General features: G+C 42.9%; 1 protein-coding gene and 3 non-coding genes across 4 annotated transcripts in view; 1 reads left to right on the top strand and 3 right to left on the bottom strand.

The window, feature by feature from the left end:
- Window positions 1-16,354, top strand: part of LOC138242792 (zinc finger protein 271-like) — a 781,993-nt gene that overhangs the window by 85,682 nt on the left and 679,957 nt on the right. The window lies entirely within an intron of this gene.
- trnav-aac (transfer RNA valine (anticodon AAC)) lies at window positions 13,323-13,395 on the bottom strand. The gene has a single exon. It is a non-coding gene; the product is annotated as a tRNA-Val (tRNA).
- On the bottom strand, window positions 13,505-13,577 carry trnaf-gaa (transfer RNA phenylalanine (anticodon GAA)). The gene has a single exon. It is a non-coding gene; the product is annotated as a tRNA-Phe (tRNA).
- Window positions 14,799-14,871, bottom strand: trnav-cac (transfer RNA valine (anticodon CAC)). The gene has a single exon. It is a non-coding gene; the product is annotated as a tRNA-Val (tRNA).

Here is a 16,354-nt window from a genome sequence, read left to right as displayed (position 1 = left end):
TTGTTTCATTGCTGCACAGACTAAAACCAGAGAGAAGCATTTTGTTTATCCTATCATGTATCGGTTTCCAATCATACAAAGTAAGTTTTGGGAATCTCCAATTGACCATGCCTATGCGTTCGCGGAGAATGCAAGGCAAGGCCCTTTTGCCTCTGGACCAGTCGACATTTATGGATGTGGTTCACTCCTAGTCACAAAATTACAAAACAGAAAAGCGGCGTAGTGGTCGGCTCTGGCTGTCCCCCCGTGCCGACACACTGCACATTCAATCCCCCCCTCCTTCTCTTGACTGATGGACAAAAGGTGGAAATCTGGGAGAACTGTACATGGCATTGGCATCTGTGAATTCTGCTGTGTAGATAGTGCTTCCTGAGGGGAGAGAGACAGTGGGGATGGCATCAGCCAATTCCTGGGTGGTGGTGAGCAGAGAGGACAGGATGGAGTGTCCTAAGGTGTTGTGTGCTCTGCTGGGGGTGGAGGGCTGTGTGGAGATATGCATTGCACCGGGCACAGCAACCTGTGTGGCAGGGACGGGCACTTTTCAGGAGATGAAGTTCTGTTTGGAGACCCGCTGCTGTCGTAAACACTCCAAACAGGTGCTCTTGCTTTTTTTACAAAACTTTTTACTTGCTCTTTTTGAAAACGGAGACCTGCAGCCTGTGGCAAAATAACGGAATCCATGTAATCCATGAAATAACGTCACACAGGAGTATTCATCAGTTACGGAAGAGATGTCAAAATCTTTTATTTTCATCCATCTTACCGCTTTCTTTTTCACTGTTCCTATAGTCTTTGAAGATTGTTTAGTGTGTGCGAGGTTTCCTGAAGAAGAGGCTGTGAATAAAACATTTATAATAAATTATACATTCTAGCACAACAAAAATACCTTGGATTTTGAAGTACAATCGGGTATTTCAAATGAAGCCCCTTCGCACTTTGCAGGCCAGAGCAGCTGAAGCACGACGTCTCTTCCTGTAAAAAGTCTTTACCAAGACTCTAAATATCTGACTTTCAGTTTGAAACAATACAGCGGATTCCAGGGCACATTCATTCTTGATTCAGGATATATATATATATATGAGTGTGCTAATGGTTAAAACTGTGTTTACATGAGGAACAAGCGGTAACATTTTCATTCCGAAAGAAAGCCAGTCTGTGCGCATTTCTCAGCGTGCACATTGTCAGGAACAACAAACCCACAGTGCCAGCAAACCTATCGATAGCCTGTCAGTACTGTCATTGACCAGAGTAAAGTTAGCTTGAAGTTCGAAAACTATTTTGGCACACCTGTAGCATTTTCACAAAACCTCTTAGGGTTATGAAAACACTTGCTTTGTGTGCAAACTACATTGTGACCGTTTTCACAGCCTTCACTATGTCATTTTTAAGCCATCAAAACTATTAGTGAGCTAATTATCTTTTTTAACCTCTGGTTTTTAATTGATGTGTAACTACGCACTAACTGGAACCCGGGGGACTGCTGTGTACACACGTTCACAATGCAAGAAATACTGGTCAATATGGCTTTGTGTGAAAAAAACAGTATATCGCCATAGGAAGCAGGACAGCGCAGTCTCCAATTACCCAGACTGTATGCACAGGAATAAAGCTTTGTTTGATTTCTGAAACCCTTTCTTAATGTCTTGTTTTCATTCAGGTAAGGGTCAACTATATATACACTATAGTGCTAACAGCGGGAAAATTAAATATATTCATTACTCAGCAGTTTAATTAAAACAGCTCCAATGATGTTCAAACCGATTTTTTACACAGAAGACTAATACAGCTTTGCATTCTGAATCTCATTTTCTCATGCTTTTAATTAATGTGGCATTCTGCGCTGGGATAGGGGTATGTTGTTCACAAACCAATAGCATTTAAACTACAGCACCCACAATGCTGCAACCAAGTGTTTTACACACCAGACAGTCCCCCTCACCTTATACAACCTTGCTTGGGGTTGTGAAACCTTTTTTTTAATTATTTTTTCAATACGGCACCATTAAACATGCATTACACTGGGATGGGGGGGTGCTATTCATGAGTCAAAAGCTTCATCACAACATCTGAAAATTTTAGATTTGACATTCTTTTTATTTCACGCTTTCTTTTAGTTTTTCCTAATTTCACATTTTAAATAAGCTGTATCTGTAGCAAATCACAATGAAGGTGTGGTATGCAGATGTGACTGTGTAACCATCAGGCACGAAGGAGAGAAAAACAAGAAAATCTCTGGGGGTCCAAGGCCTGATGATTGACCTCCCCTCCAGGTATGACAAGTAGTTACTAGAAACAGTTCACATGCACCACCATGCAGATTGACACGGTGAATTTTATTTCCTGTATTATGTCAGGCTAGATATTAATGTTGAGTATGTCCCATCCACTGGGTTGAGCAGTACAGGATCTTGAGTTTTGTAGGGACTCGTATCGGCTGGGTTCCTTGCTTCAGAAATCCAGGAGGATCCCTTGTCATGCGGAACAGAGCTCAATATCAACCAAAGGCACCGAAGAGAGAACAGTGGCAGGCATGGTGTGGAGAAAAAAAATGGGTTAGACAGAAAAAACAATTGCAACGTGGTTGTCTACTTACCCACCTGATATCTGTTTCTGCACTTCCTAAAGAATTAGATCACTCAGGATCAGTAAGACTACAGAGATGATGTAGAAGACTACAGCATTGTTAAATATGCTTGTAGGTATGGGGCATCCTTAATAAGGTCTGACATATTTCCACAATTTAGGGGCTGTGTGCTTAAATGCTCTGCTACCTGCTTGCTATTATTAACGTAATCTGTTCATTGATCTAGACAGCATCCTGCAACTGCCATAATCTTACTGGAAGAAAAGGATCACTTTGGTGTCTAGGCTTTTTTGATGAGTCTCCAAGCCTGGAGATGTACACGGTTTGATATTGAAAGTCAGTGGGGTTCAGACTTCGATGATGTGATTGTGTTTTTATTGTTTCGGTTAGAATCCTTTTAGTAGTGTGTCCTGTCTGAAAGGTACTGTAGAGATGGTACTATTTGGGTAACCTAATAATAAGGAATCACATTAGATACACCTCTGTTGGATAGAAGCCAGTTTTCTTTGATCTTTCTTACAACGGAGTGGAATAAATCATGTCATGGTGACATACTGTTGATTTAGAATTCTTTGCACTACTACTTTGATGTTAACACTGTGTAGTAATCATATATAAAAGGGACTGTGTTGTGTTATGATGAACTTTTTTACCGTTTTCATAATACTTTGTTTGGTTTCTGGCAATAGATAACAAATGGTTTCTAGTGATTTTTTTTGTGTTCTAGTGTTTTTCATTATTTTTTCGCAAAGTGTCTTTTGGGGAGATATTGAAACTTGTACTTACATGTCTTTTGGAGTTGAATTCTGCTGAGAACACATTGACAGTCTTCTTGAGTTTCCAGCATGTCTTTTATGTAATGCTTGGGAGTAGGGGGTGGTTGCTCACTCATCAATAGTGCCTGAAATATAAAACCGTAAGAAGGGTTACGAACTGCAAAGAATCCAAAGAGTATTAATGGGTCACAGATCAAGATCTAGGTATTTGCAGAATTTGACAGATCTCTCTTGATCAAACTCCTTTTTTCTTACTTTGTGTTTTTATAGCAAGACATTATATTGTTTCTGTGCTAAATGGCAAGCTCTTTAAGGTGTTCATGTTCGTGCCTTTGTTTCTATATTATTGGAAAGAAACCTAGTAATTGATTTGATGCATCCATATCTAATCATCAATCTGATACACAGTAATTCTATCTTCGAGATGCCTGTGTCATGTAATAAATTGCAAAGATTATCAATAATCTTTTATGCCTTTTTATGCCTTCTTTGGAGTGTTTTTTGAAAAGGTATCTCTAATTTATAGAACCATTAATGCCAGAAGATAACCCTGAAATCCAAACTTCCTAACAATAACAAACAATTATAACATCCACTGAAAAATGTCATCCTATGTTTCTGTTGAATCTAAAACTACATGTCCTGCTTAAAAAACCCTTTCATAGTGATAGTTTGCATGCAAAGCATACTCGCCAAACTGGGGTTGGCAAAATGTACATATCCACGTTACTTCATTCTTTGTGCTTTCATACTCTTCGTTTGAGATGCACAATTCATGGAACCAGTTTTCACAACTGTCACACTGGACCTACACAGAGTAAACCTTATATTAGTTCAGCTATCACATTTCATTGGCATGTTTTGTTATTATGTGCATACATTACACATAATAATGTTACGACCCCAAGTATCTAGGGGTAAAGGGGTGTAACATTTAGAATAATTCTTTTGGAAGCAGGTGGGTTCTGGTAAGTGACTAGGAAGCATGATAACAAAGGTGGGTGTTAAAGTGATGATTTTAAGTTAAATAAGTGACTGGTAAGACACAATAACACACAGGGGTAAGGGAACTAGAGTGGTGCCAAAGAAAAGAAAATAACCAAACAAATTGGAGCTGGCTAAAAAAAGTGAGGGAAAGCTAACCTGACTGCAAAAGAAAACCCAAAACACACGGTCTTCTGCGTCTTCAACACCCTAGCTAACCTCCCCTGACTACTCAAAACCATACAAGAAAAATGGCACTCACCCGTACTTAACTAGTGTTACTAATACAAAATCATTTAAGTGTGTAGAATGTACCCAACAACCTGAACTAACCTTATACACAAAAGTTTACACAAAAACACAAGTGAACTAGGAATGCAAATAAGGGAAAACGAGACTAATCGACAGGAACAGGGTACAAAAGAACATAAAGGTTGAACATGTAACATGTTAGGGCAAGATAATGGCAAAACAAGGACAAACACAAACAAACGAAAGTACAAAGAAATGAACAGAAAACAACAAACCAACAAAGCCAAAACAATAGCAAAACAAAGCGATAACCACAACTAAATGAAGCAAAGCAAAACCAAGCAGGACCAAAGTCAAACGAAAGGCTCTTCCTTCAGAAAACCTCCATGTTATATAGTGAATAAGATGCACGCTGGCTGAGAAGTTAATTGATCATGATGTCATACAGAACAGTGGTGTAATTGTGGGCCAATGAGGGAGGGAGAACAATCAAAGGGTCAGCAGTGTGGAACATAAAAAAAACACAGACCACACACTGGGACATAACAATTACACATACAGATAGAAATGATGTTCACTTTCCCAGTTTGTCTGCAGCACCAGTGTTTTCTCCACACATCAGACACATGTCCTGGAGAGGAGCTATAATAAACATGCCAAATAGACTGATTTCTCCAATGTTATCTACAGATCATTGTTGCATAATTGAAGACCATTTGATAGAGACCTTTTCGTATGCACTTTCCTGATTAGGTGTTCTACTGCTTCTTAAACCGCACATTGTCATGTCTCAGAATACTCCTGTCAACACCTGTTACCCTTTTTTTGTTGCTATGACTTTAAGGGGGCACATGATAACACAGCCATGTTCAACCAGTTTGTTTCACTATGGGCAATCAAGACCCACACTTTTCCCAGACTATGGTTGTGTCAACCACGACGAAGGCCAAAGTGTCATTGAATTTTAACTGTGCGAAATGTGATTTAATTAACTTTTCATCTCTGTGTTATACAGTACAAAAATAATACCCAAATGAGTTCTGCATATAAATAAATCGAGAATCTTTTTTCATTCAGATTTGTTACATAGACAGAGCATGCTTCAGGAAAACAACATACACCAATAAACGCAGGCAATGATGATCAAATGGTACAATACCTGAAGCTTCAAGAATTCTGATTGACAGGTCTTCCCGCAACTTTCTTATTTCTTTGGCGCTGCTGTTCATCTTGATGTATGTTGGAATATCCGGGAAATTGTTCACGATGTCTGCGCCCATCTAACAGACGAAGGTTTGTCACAATTATTATTTCCCTAAAAATCTCTCATACAATAGTTTTGAGACAGTCCAAAATTTCTGCATGGAAAGGTTATGCTGACCTGCATCACAAAGACCCCACAGCTTGAGGCATCTGCTTGCTTGGTGTGACCAATCACACTTGGGTGCCAGATGATATTCAACCAGTCTTCTTTTCCTAGGACGTTCCTTCGCATCTTGAAAGTCCCTGTGAATCAAAATAATAGGTTATTGATAAATGAGGACATATTTGACATGCTGAATATGAATGTGAAATGAATGTGTGCCCATGCTGAGTTTCACCACGAAACCAATGCTTGATTTCTTACCTGAAACGTTTTGCCACTGCTGTGGAGTCTGCCATCTCGTCACTCCCCATAGGGTCGAACACAAAGACTTTCTGGGATGGAGCATACAGATACTGCAAGAAACAAATGGCCCGTCATCAGACATGAAGTTGCATTTAATGTGGGGCCAGACACACAGGCAGTTTCAGGAGTTTAATGTTGTGGACACAAACGTTTTTAATATTTAAATATTTTATTTATATATTATTTAACATGTAATATTTTGCAAACCTCAGCAAAGACAGTCAGGAAATGACCTAACAGTACTTATTTTTTTCCTACATGACACTTTGACCTGCTTGGTGTCACAGAGGGGGTGACTGCGGAGGATAGGGATTCTATGCGGAGCTCTTCGGAAGGGTAACGATAGGCAAAGGCGTAGTCGGAGAAGTAGCTGAGTCCAAAATCCGGGTAGTCGTAGTATGAGCGTCGGTACAGAATCGGTAGGCGTGGGCGTCGTCTGGAAAGAAGAGCAGGGTCCAAAGTAGTAGGGGCAGGGAGTAGTAGGCGCGTAGGTACAAAGTCGGGAGGCAAAGACGTAGCAGAAGAACAGCAGGGTCAAGATCCAGGAGTCAAAGAGTAGTATCGCAGAATGTAAACTAGGAACTAAGCTCAGGGAGAAGATCTCAATCGTGAGCACTGAAAGGGGGTCTGGCGAGGGTTTAAATAGAGGAAAGATTGGTGCATGCACGTTTGGGATGGGAGGAGCTCGTGGGAATGCATGAGCGCCTGCCTGCGGGGGTGTAATTCATGACACTTGGTTTTCTGTTTATTACACAGCAGTATTCACAATAATATTTTAGGAAAAGTGCACTGTCACTATTGCCTTGGATACTCACTATCCATGTCCGCCTTTTTTAACAGGAGAGGAACCAATACATTGTAATTTTTTTAGATGCAACAGGGATAATCACTTGAACTGTGTTATGGTTCCAAGGTTAATTATAAACCTACGCTGTTTTGGATTACCTGCACCACACTAACCAACAACTTCCAATGGACACCAGTGTTAAAAAAAAAACTAATTATGGCTTCATAGTTTTCAAAGTTGACCTGTAATGAAAAGAATGACGAGATTAGCACGACAGGCTGCCTCACATGGATGGTGTGCTACCTTTGAATTTTGATTTCTGACTATAAAGGTAGTTTCTTTAGGCAGCACCATGGGCACAGTTGTGACCTGTTTTGATTGCTTGTAGCTCTCCTTGTTTCTCTATTGATAAAACAATCATCAGTTAGTGAAAAACCATGTTTGCCCCTCACTAATGTAATCCATCAACATTTGTGTTTGATGTCCTTACCTTGGACAAACATTGTCTAGCCATGTGCTCTCTATTCCCACTCATGATTACACTAGTTGTGTAGTGGTTCATTTGGAAAACCTTCTTCCCCAAGTCCATGGATTCTTTCACTACTTGAAAGTAACACTCAATGGTCTTATGGAAAAAGCAAATACAATTGAAGAAGATATGATTTCACGCACTCACACACATTTGATTACACAAAAGCTCAGAAACCTTAACAAATGCATGCAATCAAACACTTTCATCTTACCTCGCCTATGAGCCACTCATCTGGTTTCAGAGACACAAACTCCGAGTGTCTGAGAATATATGTGTCTGCACTGTGCATGGATGGCAAAACTGCAACCACTAATTCACTCGGATTGATGTTCCAAAGGGCGTGTACCTAAAAAAGATTTACCAAGCCAAAAGCATATACAAGAGATCACTGGACCTAACATAATGAAAATTGAGATTACACACCACAAGTATAACACAAGTATGTCAACAAGTATAACAAGTTAGAGAGAAACGACAAAGAACACCTACAGTAGTAGAAGATGACATTCATAAGCTCTGAAAAAGAAGTGAATATCCACACAGAGAAATATTCAAAATACAAATCCTACCTTCTTTTTGAAATCTGTTTTCTCTTTTATAAGTTTTGAGATGGGGCGTGCATCACAGTGTGGTGTGATCACTTCAGCCATGCCCACGGCAGCTTGCTTGGGTGACACTTTCCTTTCTTCTTTGTGCTGCCATTCTTTATATTCTGTGGTTCCTGCTTTCCCCTGCTGTACTTGCAGGCCGTTGCTGTCATCTGGCGATTTTTCATTTGTTTCAATATTTCTATTGCTAACTTTTTTTTCCTGTGTTCTCATTTTTTTGGGGATTGGAATTTTCTGTGGTGCGCTGTAGAATTTATTTTTTGTTTCTTTGCCTACACCTGGTGCTCTCTTTGCCCATTGTTCCTGTGCATGTTCATGACGTGTCTTAGTGGTGATCAATGGAGCCGTCAAAACCTTTTTGGGGAGAGCATTTTGGATTATATGTTCTCTGTACCGGCCTTGGAGGGATTGTCTCATTATCGTAATAAACTCTGCTGGCCTCAGTTTCCTCCTGTGCTGAAGTATTGAATGCTTGACAATGCCAAACCAGGTCTCAACATGACAATTAGTGGCTCTTGTTTGTGCTACCTCTGACATTGATATGTCTTTTTTGCTGTCTGAAGCATATCTTGCCAGGTCACCCAACAAAATTCCACTCCACAGTGGAAATAGTGCCATGTATCTTTGCAACAGAAATCTTATTATGTCTTCACAGAAATAGGGGTTCACATTGTGTTGTGTCCCATAGTCATCATGTCCTTGAGCTGATATGCTGTCTTCATAAATACCTTTGAACCTTTGAGCGGCCCAGTCTGCCTCTCATTTTTGGGTACAGTACCTCATCTGTGTCTTTGACTTCTGCTTCCTTTTCCATCTGGTCTGGTGTGGTTGTTTGAGAAATGTAAGCGTTAAGGAGGCAGACACTAGATTGGACTTCAGTTGTGAACCTCCTGCTTGAGAGTACAATACACATGTGTTTGAAAACATTTCTGGCGACACTCAAATTTGTGCTGTTTTGCAGGATGGCAAAGGAAAATGTTGCAAAGTCTCGCAGTCCTTTGTCTGTTGTTTTTTTACTAATTGCTTGAGAGACAGCCTTTATGACATGGGCAGAGCAAAGGTGCAGAACAGTGAACATCTGAAGTTCTGTGTACTTAAGTTTGCCTTGGCAGACTTTCATTGCACAATTTAAGTATGCATGGATGGTGTCCCCATTGAAGGCAAAAAAAACACTGTGAATCAGGGCCCAGCTGTAGTCAGTTTCTACATGCTGCACTCTCTTGGTACTACATGTTGAGATGTCAAACATGAATTTACGTAGCCAACGTTCTATACTGACAATGGTGTGGTCAGTTGTCAACATTTCAGACACTGGTAATGGAGGCTTTCTTTTCCACCTCCAGGTAACGTAAGACTGTAGTACAAAATTCTTTTGTTCTCCGATGGAATTTTTCTGACTACCCCTCCTGTCGCATCCAGGTAAAGGCTGACTTTCTCCTTCATCTTTAGATGGGCAATAAGATTTCGCATACTCTGTTCTGTGTAAAGATAGGCAGCAAATGTGTCTAACTGCAAAATCTGTATATATCCTGAAAAATGGACAGTGTTGAAGTCGCATGCTTTCATATATTTTTGTGCCATATGTAATTCAATCACTGAATCATAGTGAATGCGTTTATGTTCCTGAACTCTGATGAAATGACTTTCCGGACATTCTGTGTTAGTGGTTTAGATAAATTGCCTGCTGCAATTTCAGCAAGCGGAGTTCTGCTCAGGTTCCTGTAGTATACATTGCTGATTCCTTTTGCGAGGGCACTGGCAATCTTTCGACGATAAGGCTGACGTGCTTGTTGAAATTGTTTCCCTTTTACTGTGCTGTATTTGCCCTACTTGTACAACATAAATTGTGATGTCATCATTGCCCATTGGTTTGTGTCTTGTTGTCATTATGTATTTAACATTGCAGGACCTGAAGGTACAGACTGCTTTTATCATCAGAAAGTTTTTTTTTTCTGCTGTTCTCTTTCCTGATGTATTGGTATTTGAAGGCTATTGGGCAGCAAGGATTTATCTTCCTGAACTCGATATATAAGATCTGGGTCCATGGTCGTCTTAGTTTAGATGTACCTTTTAGAGGTGCTATTTTTCTCCATTGTTCAGCCTTTAGACATACTTTGAAAGTTTTAGGCACAGACATAATCTTTCTTAATCCCCTTTTATCCTGAGGTGACGTCCCAGACGAGCTTGCCCCCTGGGAATATTCACTGTGCTCTTCAGGCTTTTTTTCTGATTCTACACAGATTTTTGTTTCTCCCTCTAACATGTCACCACTGTCTGTGCTGCCGTGTGCTGCCCATGCATCTTTTGTATCTTCTGATGAACTTCTGAGCTCTGTGTTGCCTTCCAAACTATGTCCCTCACTTTGACTTGAAATACTGACTATAGATTGTGTACTGTCATCTGGTTTGGAATCCCTACCAATACTCTCCTCTTTCTGCACCCTAAGCACTTGGGTTCTTACTTTTTTTCTATCTTCATGCCAAATCACTGATAACCATTTCTTGTTGCTGGGGCAATCCTCTCCAAGGACTCTGTTTGACAGTGTTGACCACATATTGTCATTCCAACTATTTTTTTTCGAGTTTAGAAAACTTCAGAAATTCGTTGATCATATTCCCTACTCCACCAGCCCTTGACCACAGGTCTGAGGGGTGCGTAGTGTGGTGCAGGTTCTTGTCCCATCCTGCTCTTGGTCCAAGTTGGAGGGTTACACCGATTCTGAGTCTTGTTAGCTGGTATGGCTTGGTTTGGGGGTGTTGATACCAGAGTGGTCCAGGAGGGGGGTACAGGTGTCTCGGGGGCATTCTTGATTTTCTATGACTTCAGGTTGATTCTGTTTGTTCTGAGTGTCTTGGTTATATACGCTTGTGTGTATATATGAAAAAGCTATTGAAGAGCACCCCGTTCATCTCCATGAAAGTTGGAAGTTTTGATGTTCAAAAAATCCTAAAAAGAGAATTAAAGTTTCACACAACAAAGCATGACTGTGAAAGGTCAGGAGGCCTGCCTTGTGTGCACAACACTTGATTACAGTAAAAAAATCATGAAGCCATGAAGAAGACCCACCTGTCCCAGTGTATTACCTGTAGTGTTATCTTCAGAAAATCATAAAACATAAAGAAAGGGGCCACAGCCACAGCAAGGTTGTATGAGGTTCGGGGGCCTGTCTGGTGTGTAAAACACTTGGTTTCAGCAGTGTGGCTGTTGTATTTGAATTGCTATTGAGCCATGAAAAAGACCCACCTATCCCAGTGTATTACCTTTAGTGTTATCTTCAGAAAATCATAAAAAAATAAAGGGGCCACAACCCAAAACAAAGCTGGGAAAAGTCAGAGGACCTGCTTAATGTGCAAAACACTTACATGCAGCATTGTGGGTGTTGTGATTTAAATGCTATTGGTTTGTGAACAGAATACCCCTATCCCAGTGCATTGTGCCACATTAAATAAAAGCACGAGAAAAAGAGATTCAGAACACAAAGCTGTGTCAGCGTTCTGTGTAAAAAGTCGGTTGGAACATCATGGGAGCTGTTTTTAATAAGCCGCTGAGTAAAGAATATTTTAATCTTCCTGCTGTCAGTAGTATTGTCAATATAGTTGACCCTTACCTGAATGAAAACAGGACGTAAAGGAGGGGTTTCAGAAATCAAACAAAGCTTTATTCCCGTGCTTACAGTCTGGGTAATTGGAGACTGCGCTCTTCTGCTTCCTATGGTCATATTGACCGTATTGAACAGTATTTCTCGCGTTGTGAACGTGTGCACACAGCTGTCCCCAGGTTCCAGTTCGTGCGTAATTACGCATCGATGAAAAACCGGAGGTTTAAAAAAAGATAATTAGCACACTGATAGTTTGGTGTAGAGGCTGTGGAAATATCCGCAAGTCGTGGTCTTTAAAATGCATTTGGTTTAAAGGCGTTCTGTGCTTCCATTGCGAAGATATGGACAAAAGAATATTCGAGTGTGGTCAAAAAAACGTCATAAAAACGACAAAGTGAAGGCTGAGAAAGCATTCACAATGTATTTTATACACAAAGCATGTGTTTTTGTAATTCTAAGAGATTTCGCGAAAGCCCTACAGGCGTGCCAAAATCGTTTTCTACCTTCAAGTTAACTTTTCCCCGGTCACGTTTTGCACGTTTGAGTAGTTTTAATGAGGCTCCTTCGTACACGGTGCTGATCTTTTGGAAAGCAGGAGGCAAAACTGACACGTTCTCATACCGGATGTTGAAACCCGGGCCGCCTGGCTGAAAACCAGGAATCCTAACCGCTAGACCATATGGCAGCGAACAGCCACGCTGTTCCCGGTATAATGCAAGCAAACTACATAAATATGAGAAAACACGCAAGAGAGTTGTCACTCGGAGTGTCGAAGGGTCGATGTATACTGGGGCTCAGTTGAAATGCAACGTCAGGACTTTTCCGAATTATGTCACACGAAGAGAGCACAGCCTTTTCCGTCCTACCACATGTGTCTCGGTAACTCGCCGTGATTGTATAGCGGTCAGTACTTTGCGTTGTGGCCGCAACAACCCCGGTTTGAAGCCGGGTCATGGCAGAATAGGGGCGTCTGCTTTTACTACTTGCACGAATGAAGGCAAAAAAAAGCCAATCGATGTGAACGAACGGTGCTTTACAGAGGAGTACTGCCTGACTGGATCGTTGATGAACGACAGAGGCCACTCCGACCTCTTCTCGGTTTTCTTCAATGACTTACTAAGGATCTTCTTCACATTCGCCCATGCAGGGGAAGCCAGTTACACCAAAGCAAACGCAGGAAAGTGTATTTCAAGCAGAGACCAGGAGGGACTTGTTTACACCGAGAGTGGTCGGAGAATGGAACAATGCGCCCAGCCCTGTTGCTGGAGCCGATTCTTGATGAGATCTTGGGCTCACTAAGAGGCCCCCGCTGGATGCTAATCTTTCTGTTGTTCTTGCAGGTCCTGCGCTGCTTTTGAGCCGAAAGAGCTCGTCCTGGTCTGTTGGCACAGCCCAATTGCAAATGATCGGCTCCGCGTACAGAAGGAACGTGCGTTTGGTACAAGAGTGCACGAAGGCACCGGAAATACATTGGGAACAAATGACCGGACGCTCAAGACCTCTGTGAAGTACAGGAGCGTGCAAAACGAGGCTGTTTCCACCCGGTCTCGGACCAGGGACCTTTCGCGTGTTAGGCGAACGTGATAGCCGCTACACTACGGAAACCTGCAGGGACCGCTGCTGGTGTCTCGCTTGCGTTTCAGGCTGAGAAAGGGACACGTCACTTTAGGCAGGGGGCGCTGGAGAGAGGAACAAAGGGCGCGATGAAACAAAATGTCAAAACTCGGGATCAAACCAGGGACCTTTAGATCTTCAGTCTAACGCTCTCCCAATCGAGCTATTTCGGCAGTGCGCGGAGCCCACAGCCACCTGCTCCAGCCTTCCTGTGTTGCGGCATGAGCGCACCAAGAGTAGCGGGAGAGTGTTGCAGGAACGTCACTCAGAAGGAAAGCCACCCAGGTGCGCCCTCTGAGCTCTGTCCAGCGCATCTTCCTCGCATGGACTTCTGCCTGCAACGGGCAGGAAACAATTAGCAAGAACAGAAAGACACCCCATGGGTGTCTCATGACCACACCTTAGGTTGTGACACGTGCAGGTGTGAGGGGTTGCCGGGCTACTTTGGAGCAGAGCTTGGGCGGAGGGGGGGCGGGAAAGCAGACAAAGAGGTGACACCTCAAGGTCTGCACGATCACAGCTCTCCGCCACCCCAGGCTTCCGCTCGATAAGCTACTGGACACACCCTCCTCACACAGACCGTGGAAAAGCCCACGAGTGGGAGGGCTCTCTCTTCCTCCCAGAAGCTCTTGGAAATGACGCACAGACAGGGCGCGGGGAGCCGCCGCCTGCAAACACGGCTCCAGGCAGGACTCCACTCCGCAGGAGCCGCAGAGCAGAGGAGATGGGGGCAGCTTAGCTCCTGTGCAGAGACCTGAGCTGTTGTTGCTGCGGACGCTGTCTTTTCTGCACTCGGGGTAGGAGTGAATGTTGAGTTGCCCTTAGAAATGAAGCAGAGCACTTCAACGACACGGGTGTGTGTGTGTGCGCCCTGGTGATTCTGGGAGACAGATCGAACCTGGGCTAAAAGAGAGGGGGCTTAGCCCTCTTCCATTTGCTAGTTCAAAGTTGTACAACCCATTTGTATCTGCTAGGCGGCGCAGTCGTCGTGCACAAAGAACGCTTTGAAAAGCGTCAAAGGCAAGTCATTCCGAGTTGGTTGTTTGTGTTTTCCGTTCAGACGCGAAATGATGAAATGATCTCTCGGCTCCTCGGTTGTCATTTCTGCTCCGTAAAGGAATCACAGCATGCGTCGGCTTCCAGCACGCTGGGTCGGGACACGATGCCGGGGGTCAGAGAGAGCGATGTCTTCCTCGTTAGTATAGGACCTGTCACCTGTCCCCACCTGTCACGCGGGAGACCGGGGTACATCAGGACGCGCATTGAAGTGAAAGCAGGATGCGCTGCGACATGCACTGTGCAGATCCCGCCACACTAAGAGGTGAGTGGGTCTGTTCGATCACAGCGCTAGGCGAATCCCCAATCCCCTTTTGTGCGTGGCGACAAAAGAAGGCTGTTTTCACCCGGTTTCGAACCGGGGACCTTTCGCGTGTGAGGCGAACGTGATAACCACTACACTACGGAAACGGTGGTAAGACGTGCCCAGCGGCCCAGCGCTGAGCTTCGCCAATGCGATTCAGCTGCTTCCAGTGCGTTTATTGGAGTGCGCTGATGGACCGTGCTCTCTCTCCAGAGACCAGCACGCCTGTCATGGATGGAGCAGGAAAGGCGGTGCCACATTCTACAGCCCTCTCCACGCAATCGACAAAATCGGGCTACTGAAGTGGAGAAAATCGCCTCTCCAGAAAGTGCAAATATCATCTTGGAGACTATAAATCCTGTTGCTGAAGGTCAGCCCTGTCTACCAGAGTAACCCTCCCACAGCGATGATCAGCTCGTCTCACACGCGAGAAGCTTCGGTTGGAAACAAGCGCCCCCTCTTCTCGCACGTTTTGCACGTTCGAGTAGTTTTAATGCGGCTCCTTCGTACACGGTGCTGATCTTTTGGAAAGCAGGAGGCAAAAATGACACGTTCTCATACGGGATGTCGAACCCGGGCCGCCTGGCTGAAAACTAGGAATCCTAACCGCTAGACCATATTTCAGCAAACAACCATGCTGTTCCCGGCATCATGCAAGCAAACTACAGATGCAGCCATTCAAAGTGAGCGGTACAGACACGTACCGCAGGTAAGATGACACGGGGTACCGCGGTGCGTGATTGGTTGACCGACAGGGGCACTCGTGGTCCGTTGGTCTGTCGTAGAAAGACTTACTGTAAACGTCTTTACTGTGCCCGTTGTAGATATTGAATTTTACCACTGAAAGGAAATCTTAGTAGCTGAGCATAAAAAGAATAGGAGCATACTGTAACGCGTGTGAAGGCCATAAACGATATTAATTTTGGAACATAAACATACAGTATATAGCTGGTCTTGGTACTTTAAAGAAAAAAATACACACCAGTATTCCATTTCTCCCTAAACATTGTAAGCTTCGAAGTCTTTAACTAACGCGATACCGGAGTCAACAAGCATATTTTTAGAATTTGATTAAAAGGGAATATAATATGGAATCGCGTATCTAAAGAATTTATTAACGGTATGATTATATCCGTGTACTGCGACAGGGCTGTGTAGGGCTGTTTCGCCTGCCTGTTCATGCGAGTTGTCTTGTAGCCTACTGGTCTAGGTGCGTGACTACCAACTGGCAGGTTGTGTGTTCGAATCCAGCTGGTGCTGGACTTTTCTTTTAACAAACATTTCTTCGAAAAAATAGGTAAGCGATATTATGGACAATCAATTGACTTTTATATTTCAAAATATCGCAACATGATCGATATTTGTGATATTTTGAACATATCTTCCCTTCTGACAGCGGTTCCTGCTTCTAGTGTGTGTGTGCAACAGAGTACATTTTTATAGAGAAATGGAGGCTGGACAGTATGTGTTACAATATAAACATTTATATTGATTTAAATCGTGTTCTGATTTAAATCGCAAACGCGTGTTTAATTATGTGTTTTTTAATCATAATCAGGCTAATGCATTTCTACATTTTCTGTATGAACC

This window comes from Lepisosteus oculatus, chromosome 14 (assembly GCF_040954835.1).
Source record: "Lepisosteus oculatus isolate fLepOcu1 chromosome 14, fLepOcu1.hap2, whole genome shotgun sequence".
Taxonomy (NCBI): Eukaryota; Metazoa; Chordata; class Actinopteri; order Semionotiformes; family Lepisosteidae; genus Lepisosteus; species Lepisosteus oculatus.
The sequence above is the reverse complement of the archived record's forward strand: the minus strand, read 5'-3'. Positions and strand labels throughout refer to the sequence as shown.